The sequence below is a fragment of the Petaurus breviceps genome, unplaced genomic scaffold, assembly GCF_028583685.1.
Source record: "Petaurus breviceps papuanus isolate PSGF00001 unplaced genomic scaffold, PetGlider_PUasm1.0 90977, whole genome shotgun sequence".
NCBI lineage: Eukaryota > Metazoa > Chordata > Mammalia > Diprotodontia > Petauridae > Petaurus > Petaurus breviceps.
The window spans coordinates 11928263-11938016 of record NW_027187391.1 but is presented as its reverse complement, the minus strand read 5'-3'; the positions used below and the strand labels follow the sequence as shown (position 1 = coordinate 11938016).

The 9754-nt window shown below is 38.8% G+C and overlaps 1 long non-coding RNA gene across 1 annotated transcript; it reads left to right on the top strand.

The window, feature by feature from the left end:
- The first annotated feature begins 2358 nt into the window (after positions 1-2358).
- Positions 2359-9541, top strand: LOC138152981 (uncharacterized). The gene is made up of 3 exons (XR_011166261.1): positions 2359-2543; positions 8409-8494; positions 9382-9541. It is a non-coding gene; the product is annotated as an uncharacterized lncRNA (long non-coding RNA).
- The last annotated feature ends 213 nt before the right edge of the window (positions 9542-9754 follow it).

Here is a 9754-nt window from a genome sequence, read left to right as displayed (position 1 = left end):
AAAATACGTCATGTTTGCCATATGAGGAAATAAACTAGAAAATTTATTAAGATACCAAAAGACTGAGTCCCAAAACCAGAAAGTGAAAGCCATCAGAGTTGTTATGATATTGGCACAGGTAGATAAAGTAGAAAGCACCCACATTTTCAAGCCTTTAAAACAGAACAGGCTACCTCAGGCAAAGGTCCTCCTCTCCCCACACACAGCAACCACCCAGCGTCCTGGAAGCGCGCTCCCAGCAGCTCCGGCCCCTGGCAGTCCTCAGCAGGAGTCCTTAGCAGAAAGTCCTTAGCAGTCCTAACTCAAAAAGGGCTTCGCGCTGCCACTGCCTCTGCTGCCGCCGCCGTCACCACCACCGCCAGCCACCGCAGGAACGCTAGCTTGGCTTCCGCTTCCTCTTGCTCCGCCCCTTCCTGCTACGTCAGCAAGTCCAATGGGGCATGGAAGATCTTTAAATCCCATAACCCTTACAGCATACAATAGCCTCTCTTTGTTATTGATTTTTTTTCTTTGTTCTAACAAATCCATGTTCTAGGACAGAGAGCTGATTCAGAAATAACTCTCAGATGGTAATTAGTTATTTACAACCTGTTCAGATATATTCAATTTCATTTTCAATTCTGTTTTTAATGCTTCTCATATTCAAAGCCTCCTGACTCTCTTCTAGAAGAAAATATTTACAATATAGATATATGCGTGTGTGTATACATGCATGTATCTATACAGGATGTCTCTGTTTAAGCTACATATGAACCTACACTAAGATTTTTAGGACAAATTGTATATATGAGGCAGAAGAAATGGCTTCTTTATAATATATAAACTTTTGACTTCTCATATTTCTTACACCTACACCATGGTTTCCTAAACCATATTTCCTATTATCTTTTCCTATGCTTTTGTTTGCACTGAAGTCACCAAACATCAAAATTTGGAGTTATTTATTATAAAAGGGTTGCACATAATACAGTTATTTTGTCCACATCATGACTTTCCCCATCACGATTTCAACATATATCAGGTAGGCATAAGAAATTAAATAGGAATTTTTTGAGAGTTTTTCAGAAGCCACAGATGACACAGAGCCTATGATCAAATACTTATCCCAAATTTTAAAATAAGGTGTTGTAAATATTCCATAAAAAAAAAGGAAAATTCACACTTCTCTGGTAGAAGAGGGGGGCCAAAAAATTTTATGTGGATTTTCCAGTTCTGGGGGTGCTGTACCTCAATCCTTGAAATATGGAAGGGATAACTGTACTCAAACAATTTCTCTGCCTCTTTATCCTTTGTAACAGTGCATACATTGCAGTGCAAGATGACAAAGGAACCCATGAAATGAACAGTTATGTTGCCTCTGGATATACAATAAAGCTATCTCTACCAAATCTCTCCAAAGAGAATCTGTGAAGCATCTTTCCACTTAGCTACAACTTCCTTTTGTTTATTTTGGTTTTATTTAAAGTGAGAATAATGTCAAGATCAATAGTATTTGGTCCCTCTAGTAGTGTATCTATAGTAGTTGTATTTTACAAAGTGTAATGTAATTAACATTTCTCTCACTGCTCAGTGTAAAGTTCTAATCAGAAAACAGCAAAAGACTCTAATAGGCCATTCATTAAGCATTTATTCAATTCCTCCTTCAAACCTACCATTTAGGTACCCTAGGCCAGGTTTGAAATTTTTGTTAGGATTTGGGAAAGAGGTAGCCAATATATTTTCAGCTTTCCTACTGAGTAATTTGGAATTGCATACAGATGAGCTAATTTCCACTGCCATAATGGGTTAGAGAGGGATGTGGAGAGAAGGGATCTTCTCTGCCAAAAGTTGTAATTTGCAGCTTTGAGCTTTTGTTTGCTTTGCCTTGAGAATTCACTCAAAAGCCAGAAGAGCCTCAGGGATTTTGGTAATAATTCAGTCACATTAAGACTCTCCCCTAGAGAGTTACCAAATGGGTGTATCACTGAATATCTTCCCCTAAATGTCAACTTCTGTGATGTGCCCCAGTTTCCTATGTGCTCCATTAGTGTTTACTCTCTCCTTGGGAATCATATGTATGGAGATGATACTTGTGTAGCAGGTGTTTCTCCAATTAGGTTTTTATCTGTGCAAAGTGCAGAGAGGGACCTTGGGACTCTTGAGCTGAGCAATCGATGAGTGAGACATCAGGAAGTACAGGGAACTTCATTTATACATAAAAAGCCCCAAGTTCCTTATTTCTTCTTCCTATGCTCTAAGGAGAAGGATTTTTGGTCAGACAGACAGACAGTCAGACAGAGACAGGGTCAGAGAGAGGGAGCTAAAGACAGAGAGATGTTTGGCCCACCAAACAGCTGAGCAGCAGCTGGCTTTAGGAATCAGATTTCAATTTTTGGCAATATGGTCCAAGTTTCTAACTATGGTAATCAGCAGTAGTGAGACAGCTGAGACCCAGATCTGGCCCTGAGATGAAAGCTGCCAAATTGAGTCTGCAAGGAGCATGGCTACTAAGGACAATACCAGAGTCCCAGGGATTGCCTGCCACAGTGGAAAGCTGAGGAATGGTGAGTAGGGAATTGGAAGAAGGACCTTTCTTTCCAGGTAGCTCTAGGTTCTTCTGGGATTGGGGTTGAGATACCTACACACCTTTCTTTCCTTATACGCTTCTCATGGACCTGAGGGAGACAGGAATATTAAAGAAACAAGCATCTGGGCATTTTTATTTTTATTTTTAAAAATTTTTTTCCAATGTACATTAAAATGAATGGCTACCAAACACTGATTACCTGAATCTTATAAATGTGGTCAGCTGATCTGAAGCAGGAAATTTCCCAGATGTGGGTTGGGGACAAGTCATAGAGATCTTTCTAAAGTGTTCCACAATTAGTAGTGATATTTCATTACCTATTCTGTTTCTTGATATAAGATAAAGGTCTCAAGGTCAGAGACTATATTGATTTGGCCTTTTCATCCCCAGTACTTAATCAGTGATTAATCAATCAACAAGTATTGAATCAATCGATCAATCAAAGCATCATCTTATACCAGGCACTGAGCTAAACTCAGGGGATATAAAGGCAAAAATACAAAACAGCCCCTGCCCTCAAGAAACTTAAATATTAATGAGGGAAAATTAGGAGTAGAGAACCTGAGACCTTGAGGTCACATGTGGCCCTCTAGGTCTTCAAGTGAAGCCCTTTCATTGAATCCAAACTTCACTTCTCCTTAATAAAAGGATTTGTTCCATAAAACTTGGACTCAGTAAAAAGGTTGTACCCAAGGACCTAGAAGACCATGTGTGGCTTCAAGGCCAAAGGTTCCCCACCCTGTTCTAGACTTACAATTTCTTTGGTAGGGGGAAATTAGGTGAAGAAACTTTTTATTAAGGCAAGTTTATTCCTTCTCTGCAATTCAAGAGTCTTAGAGAGTTATGCACTACTCCCAGGCAATGGCACTGCAACCTTCCCTTAACCAGATGAAAATGTAATTGGGAAATATTTGACAAAATAAAAATATAATAAAATATAGATAATGATAACTTGTGGTTTTCTAACTCAGTATACAGCCCTTTAGAGATCCTTATTATTGTTTAGTGCTGCTTCCTCTCACTCCCTTTTCTATTTGAATTTGTCACTTACTGGCCTAAAGAACTTGAAGGTTAAAAAATCTTGCCCAGGGTCATACAGTCAGTATACAACAGAAGCAGGGCTTTCTAATTCCAAGGAGAGCTCTCTATCTACTATTCCATACTGGGGAAAACAACCTACAAATAAATAAACACATAGAAGATCCATACCAAATAGAAAGAAGTAAACCTTAGATGGAAATGGAGGGGGTGAGGGTGGTACCCAGGTAGGTATCTTGTAGTTGGCATTTGAACTGAATCTTGAAAGAAGCCAGGGATATCAAGAGATGGAAGTGAGGAGAGAGATCATTCCAGGCCTGGGTAACAGCTAACACAAAGTTATAGAAATAGGAGATGTTGTACTCAGAGGGAGGAACAGCAAGTAGACAAGTATGGATTCTCTGTAGACTGGGTAGAGTGGAGCAACATGCGAGAAGACCAGGAAGATAGAAGATATACAGATCTCATTAATCAGTAATTTAGATTTAATGTAGAAATTCATAGGTCACTCAACAGTTAACAAAAGGAGATCTACTTAGCTATAGCCGGGGGGTATTTTAGCAAGGACTGGCACTGAAAAAACCCTTTGAATTGTCTCACCTGAGAGAAGTTCCCACAAGCCAAACATCTGAAAGTACATTAATGGTCTCAGATGGTGAGGAAGTCTGAGCTCCTAGTCAGAGCTGAACAACTCTAGGAAGGAAGTCTCAATACCTTTTAAGGAAAAATTAGCCTAATTTACAGAGGGTGAAGTTGAGGGATTTAGAATATTGCATGGAATGAAGCTAGAGAAAATCATGAAATTGTCCTGAATGGGTCCACTACATAATCACAGCTATGGAAAGGAAATCCTTTTAGGATTAGGAAATCCTCCCTAATTGACTCAGTATCCCAGTCACCACAGTGGCCTTTCCAAATCTTTTCACCTCTCTTCAAACTTTCCATGGTTTTCTGTCCCCCACCATCTCAGCTGAGAGACTGATATCATACTTAGTTGGAAAAAATGAGGTCTTATAGCTATGAGCTCCCTCTTCTCCCCTTTTCTACATCTCACATCATTAAGATATCTTTTGCCACTCTGTCCTCCTTCAGCCCTATTTTATATTGGGTCCTTCTTCTTGCTAATACTAACCCCTCTCTATGTACAAGTGATCCTTTTCTAACCCATCTTTTCCAAGAAATTTCCCCTCTGTTATTCTAACTCTCTCACTTAGCTTCAATCTCTCCGTGTCTACGCAATGCTCCTCATACTGCTTATAAACACATCTCCCCATTCTTAAAAAAAACCTTGCTTGATCCATCCAAGCCTGCTACCTATTACCCTATATTTCTCCTCCCTTTTCTTGCTAAACTCCTAGCAAAGGTTGTCTACAATCAATACTTCCCATTCCTTTCCTTTCATTCTCTTCTTAACTTTGTGAGTCTGACTTCTGACCTCAACACTCAGCTGAAACTTCCCTACCCAAAGTTGCCGTTGACTTCTTGATCACTAAATCTAATGGTTTTTTCTTAATGCTCATCCTTTTTGACCTTTTTGACTTTGACACTGTCAATCACCATCTTCTTGAGACTTTCTTTTCTCTAGGTTTCATGACAATGCTTTCTACTGCTTCTCCTCCTACCTGTCTGACAATTCCTCCTCAATCTCTTTTTCTGGATCTTCATACAGATCATGCCTGTTAGCCCTGGGTGTCCTCCAAGTCTGACCTAGGCATTCTTCTCTTCTCCTTCTATACTATTTCACTTGGTGATCTTACCACCTCCCATGGTTTCAACTATCATCTCTATACAGATGCTACTCTGATTTATTTGTGTAGCCCTAACCTCTTTCCAGACCTCCAGTTTCTCATCTGGCAATGATTATTGGACATTTTAAACTCATCTGGAATTGCTTATTGGACATTTCAAACTGGATGACCCACAGAAACCTCAAAGCTGAGCTCATTACTTTTCCCCATAAACCTTCTTCTCTTCCTAACTTCCCTACCACTGTGGAGCATCCCAGTCAACCAGACTCACAATCTAGGTGTTATCAAATCCTTATTCTTTCATCCTCCAGTCCAATCAGCTGTTGAGCCCTGCTATATGCCCTTCTTTCTTCTCTGACACTGTAACTACCCTGGTGCAAGTCCTTATCTCCTCATACTTGGATTTTTGTAACAGCTTGCTGATTGATCTCTCTGCCTCAAATCACTCTCTCCCTACTCCGATCTGCCCTCCACTCAGCTGTCAAATTGATATTTTTAAAGTACAGATCTGGCTATGTTCTATCCCCCCCCAATCCCACCCATTAAATCAACTCCAATGATTCCCTATTACCTCTAGGATCAGATGTGAAATCACCTCTTTGGCTTTTAACACCTTCCATAACCTGGATCCCTTTCCAGGCCCCATCCCAACCCCAGTTCCTATGTAGCCTGCTATTCATTGACACTGGACTTCTTGCAGTTCCTTGAGCTACTCCATCTCCTGGTTCAGGGTATATTCATTTGCTGTCCCCCGCCCCTTACCTGGAACTCTTTCCTTCCTCATCTCTACCTCTTAAATTCCCTGGCTTCCTTCCTATATCAGATACAATCCCACCTTCTGTAAGGTAATCCACCACAATCCTAGTGCATTTTCTCTCTTGATTTTCTGCAATTTATCTTGTATGCGTCTTGTTTGCATGTAATTATTTGCATGTCATCTTCCCCCAATTTGACAATATAGGTCTTGAGGTCCTTGAAGTGTTCTACCTTTCTTTGTATCTCTAGCGCGTATCACAGTGCTTTGGAACATAGTAGGTGCTTGTTGTATGAAGGATGGATTGGAGTGGAGAGAGAGTCTGGAGATAGGGAGACCAAGCACAAAGGTACTGCAATAGTCCAGGCAAGAGGTAGAATGGGCCTGAACAGTGATTTCTGTGAATTAAGAAAACAGTTTAGATAGGAGAAAGGTAGGAATGACAAGATTTGGCAATTGATTGGATATGTAGAGAGTAAAATGCTTGTTTATTGGTTAATTTCATATTCTTATTAAATACAGGGTCAATGTCCATGGAGGCATGAAAAACTGCATGAACTGGAGAAGCAGCATGGATAGGGTGCTAGAGTCAAAGTTAGGAAAATATGGATTCAAATCCCAACTCTGATATTAACTAACTATGTGGTCATGAGCAAGTCACTTAACCTCCTTTTTCCTCATTTGTAAAATGAAAAGTTTGGACTAGATGGCCTCTGAGGTCCCTTGAGCTCTAAATCTATGACCCTATGACTGATGAAGCTATTTGGTTGGTGGCTTGAGAATAGCTTCACCTGGTGGCCAAATTATATATTACATGATCCACTGGTTAATGGTAAAGCAACACACTTTTCCTAAGGGCTTAAGGGAGGCATCACATAAGCCATTGTTGACTGTAACTTCTACTGCAGTGCCAAAAGTGTTATGTGAGCTATCCATCAAGTTTACCCACAGTGCATAATACTTTCACATTTGGTACTGCCACATTGGCTGGAAATCTTCTGTTATTTTACAGATTATAATAATATAGCTTTTCTGAAACACCTGCAGTCTGCATATCTGACATGACATTGTTTTGAGACTTTGTTTTTCCATTCTTGGGAAGGGCATGACACCCAGAAACATAATTGTGAAGGCTTTATACTTTCTCTATAACAAAAGATAACATATAAGAATAAAATAAAATACTTAGATTTCCTAGCAATGAGAACTTCTAGTAATAAAAAATTTAAAAGCAATATTAAAAATTATCTTTTATTGTGCTCCCTGCATCCTTCACCAAAGGTCATTCATTTCTTGACTTGCCTGATCCCAGGTCCAGATCTCCTTCTACTAGAATGTATGGTCATGTTCGTTTAACGTAATTTTGGGACATTTCTTGAGACCAGGTATCAATATTTTTTGTCTCTGTCTATAGCTGATTGAGATTATAAATAGTACTAAAACTTTAAATATTTATTGAGAACCTAACACAGTGCCTTTAATGTGCCTCTATGTGGGGGAGAGATAGACAAGATAACAAAAATAATTGTTAAATTACTGAACTCAGATCTTCTATAACTACAATGAAAATTGAATTAATTGTTCTGATTTGGTAAATTGAAGGTGATGACTTCTGTCTAGATGTTTTTAAATGCAAATGATAATAGTCATTTAAACATCCAGTGATTTGGACATGATTAAACAAATTGTGATATAGAAATGTAATGAAACATCACTATGTTCTAAAATATAACGAATATATGGAGAAGCATGAAAAAAAATTACATGAGCTGACAATGGAGAATGAAGTAAGCAGAGTCAAGAAAATAATACATTCAATGCTTGCGATGAGGTAAAGGGAAATAACCACCACAAAAAAAAATCAAGTGAATGTTGCAAAATTACCAAGAACAGGTATGACCATAAGAAGAAATAAGAGAAGACACATCACCCAACTTCTTTGCAGAGGTAGGAAGGTTAGGGTTGTGGAATCTTGAATATATTGTCATACTTTTTATTAATATAAGGATCAGTTTTGCAGATTATTTTTTCTCTTCTCCCTCTTTTTTCTTTCCTCTTTTAATTTTTTTTTCTTTCATGTCATATGAGATGATTCTTTTGGAAGGAGGAAGAGGAGGGATCTAAGGGAATATTTAGGTGATGGAAAAATACCTTTTAAAAATAATTACCTAAATGAGTATTGAGTTATTTGCTTCAGAATGTTTTTGGTTGTACTTTTGGTTTATGGATGAAAAAGACCCTATGTCATTCCAAGAGACTTTTGTTTGTTTGTTTGTTTTGACCTGTGATTTCATCCATTTAGGCAGCTTCTTGATGTGCAAACTCCTTCCAATGATGCAGATTGATCAGTAGATATGCCCTTAGAAAATTGAATTGGGCACTGAAAAGGTAAGGGAATGGAATATGGAATCACATGGCAAATATATGTCTGATGTAGGGCTGATTTGGGAAGGTACCAAGATAGGCCCTGGTTTCCTAATGGAGAACTGGATAAGATGTGAAGCGTGTCCTTGGGTCTAGAAGGAAGAATGAGGTAGATGAATCTATGATTATTAACTTATAGTAGCCTACCCCCAGGGAAGAGTTCCAAAGTGACATTAATCTCCAAATCAATATAACCAACATAATTATAAAAAGTGATAATGCTCCTTCTGAATCATCATTTATATCTCAATCAGGACTCAGCAGAGCATCTGTCACAGACTAAGCTCTCAAATAAACAGTTATTATTTGAATAATAATTTTACATATTAATATGAATCAATAGACCCACAAGCATTTATTAAGCCTAGCACTGTGCTAAGCCCTGGGGATAAAAAGATAAATGTAAAACAATACCTGCTATCAAGGAGCTTACACTCAAATAGAAGAGTTAATGTAATACAGAATAAATATAAAGCAGTTTTGAGAGGGAGGGTACTAGCAGACGTGTTCAAGAAAGACTTCATGCAGAAGGTAGCACTTAAGCTAAACCTTAAAAGAAAGCAGGTGTTCTAAGAGGCAGAATCGAGAAGGAAGTGCATTCTGAGAATGAGACAGCCAGCAGAAAGACACAAAGATGGAAAACAGAGCATTGTGTGTGTGGGACAGCAGGTAGGCTCATAAGGCAGGACCATAGAGTCTGTAGAAGGAACTGTTATCATTGTTTGTTATTGTTATTTGTCTGATTTTTTTAATAGGACCAATGACATCAAGGGGTGATGCCTAGGCTTACACATGAATTAGATTTAAGTGAGGCAGAGTTGCACAATTATTCACCTCATTCTCACTTTCAGAGTCATGGAAGTCCAGTGGCAAGACAAAAGTCAGGGTGACTGACAATGGCCCAGGATGAAGTGGATGACCTTGGCATCATATGAAAATCTTTATAATCAATATAGACAACTTTATATTTGATCCTAAAGGTAATAAATATCCAGTGGAATTTACTGAGTACCCGGAGTGACATGGTCAAATCATTTTTTTAGAAAAAAAATCCCCTTTAGCAGCTGTGTGGACAATGGATGGGAATGGGGAGAGATATGAGGCAAGGAGACCAATCAGCAGGCCATTGCAATAGTTCAAGGAGAAGGTGATGAAGGCTTGAACTAGGGTATGGGCTGTGTGAAAAGAAAGGGTTATATGTAAGAAATGATGTGGAAACAAAAA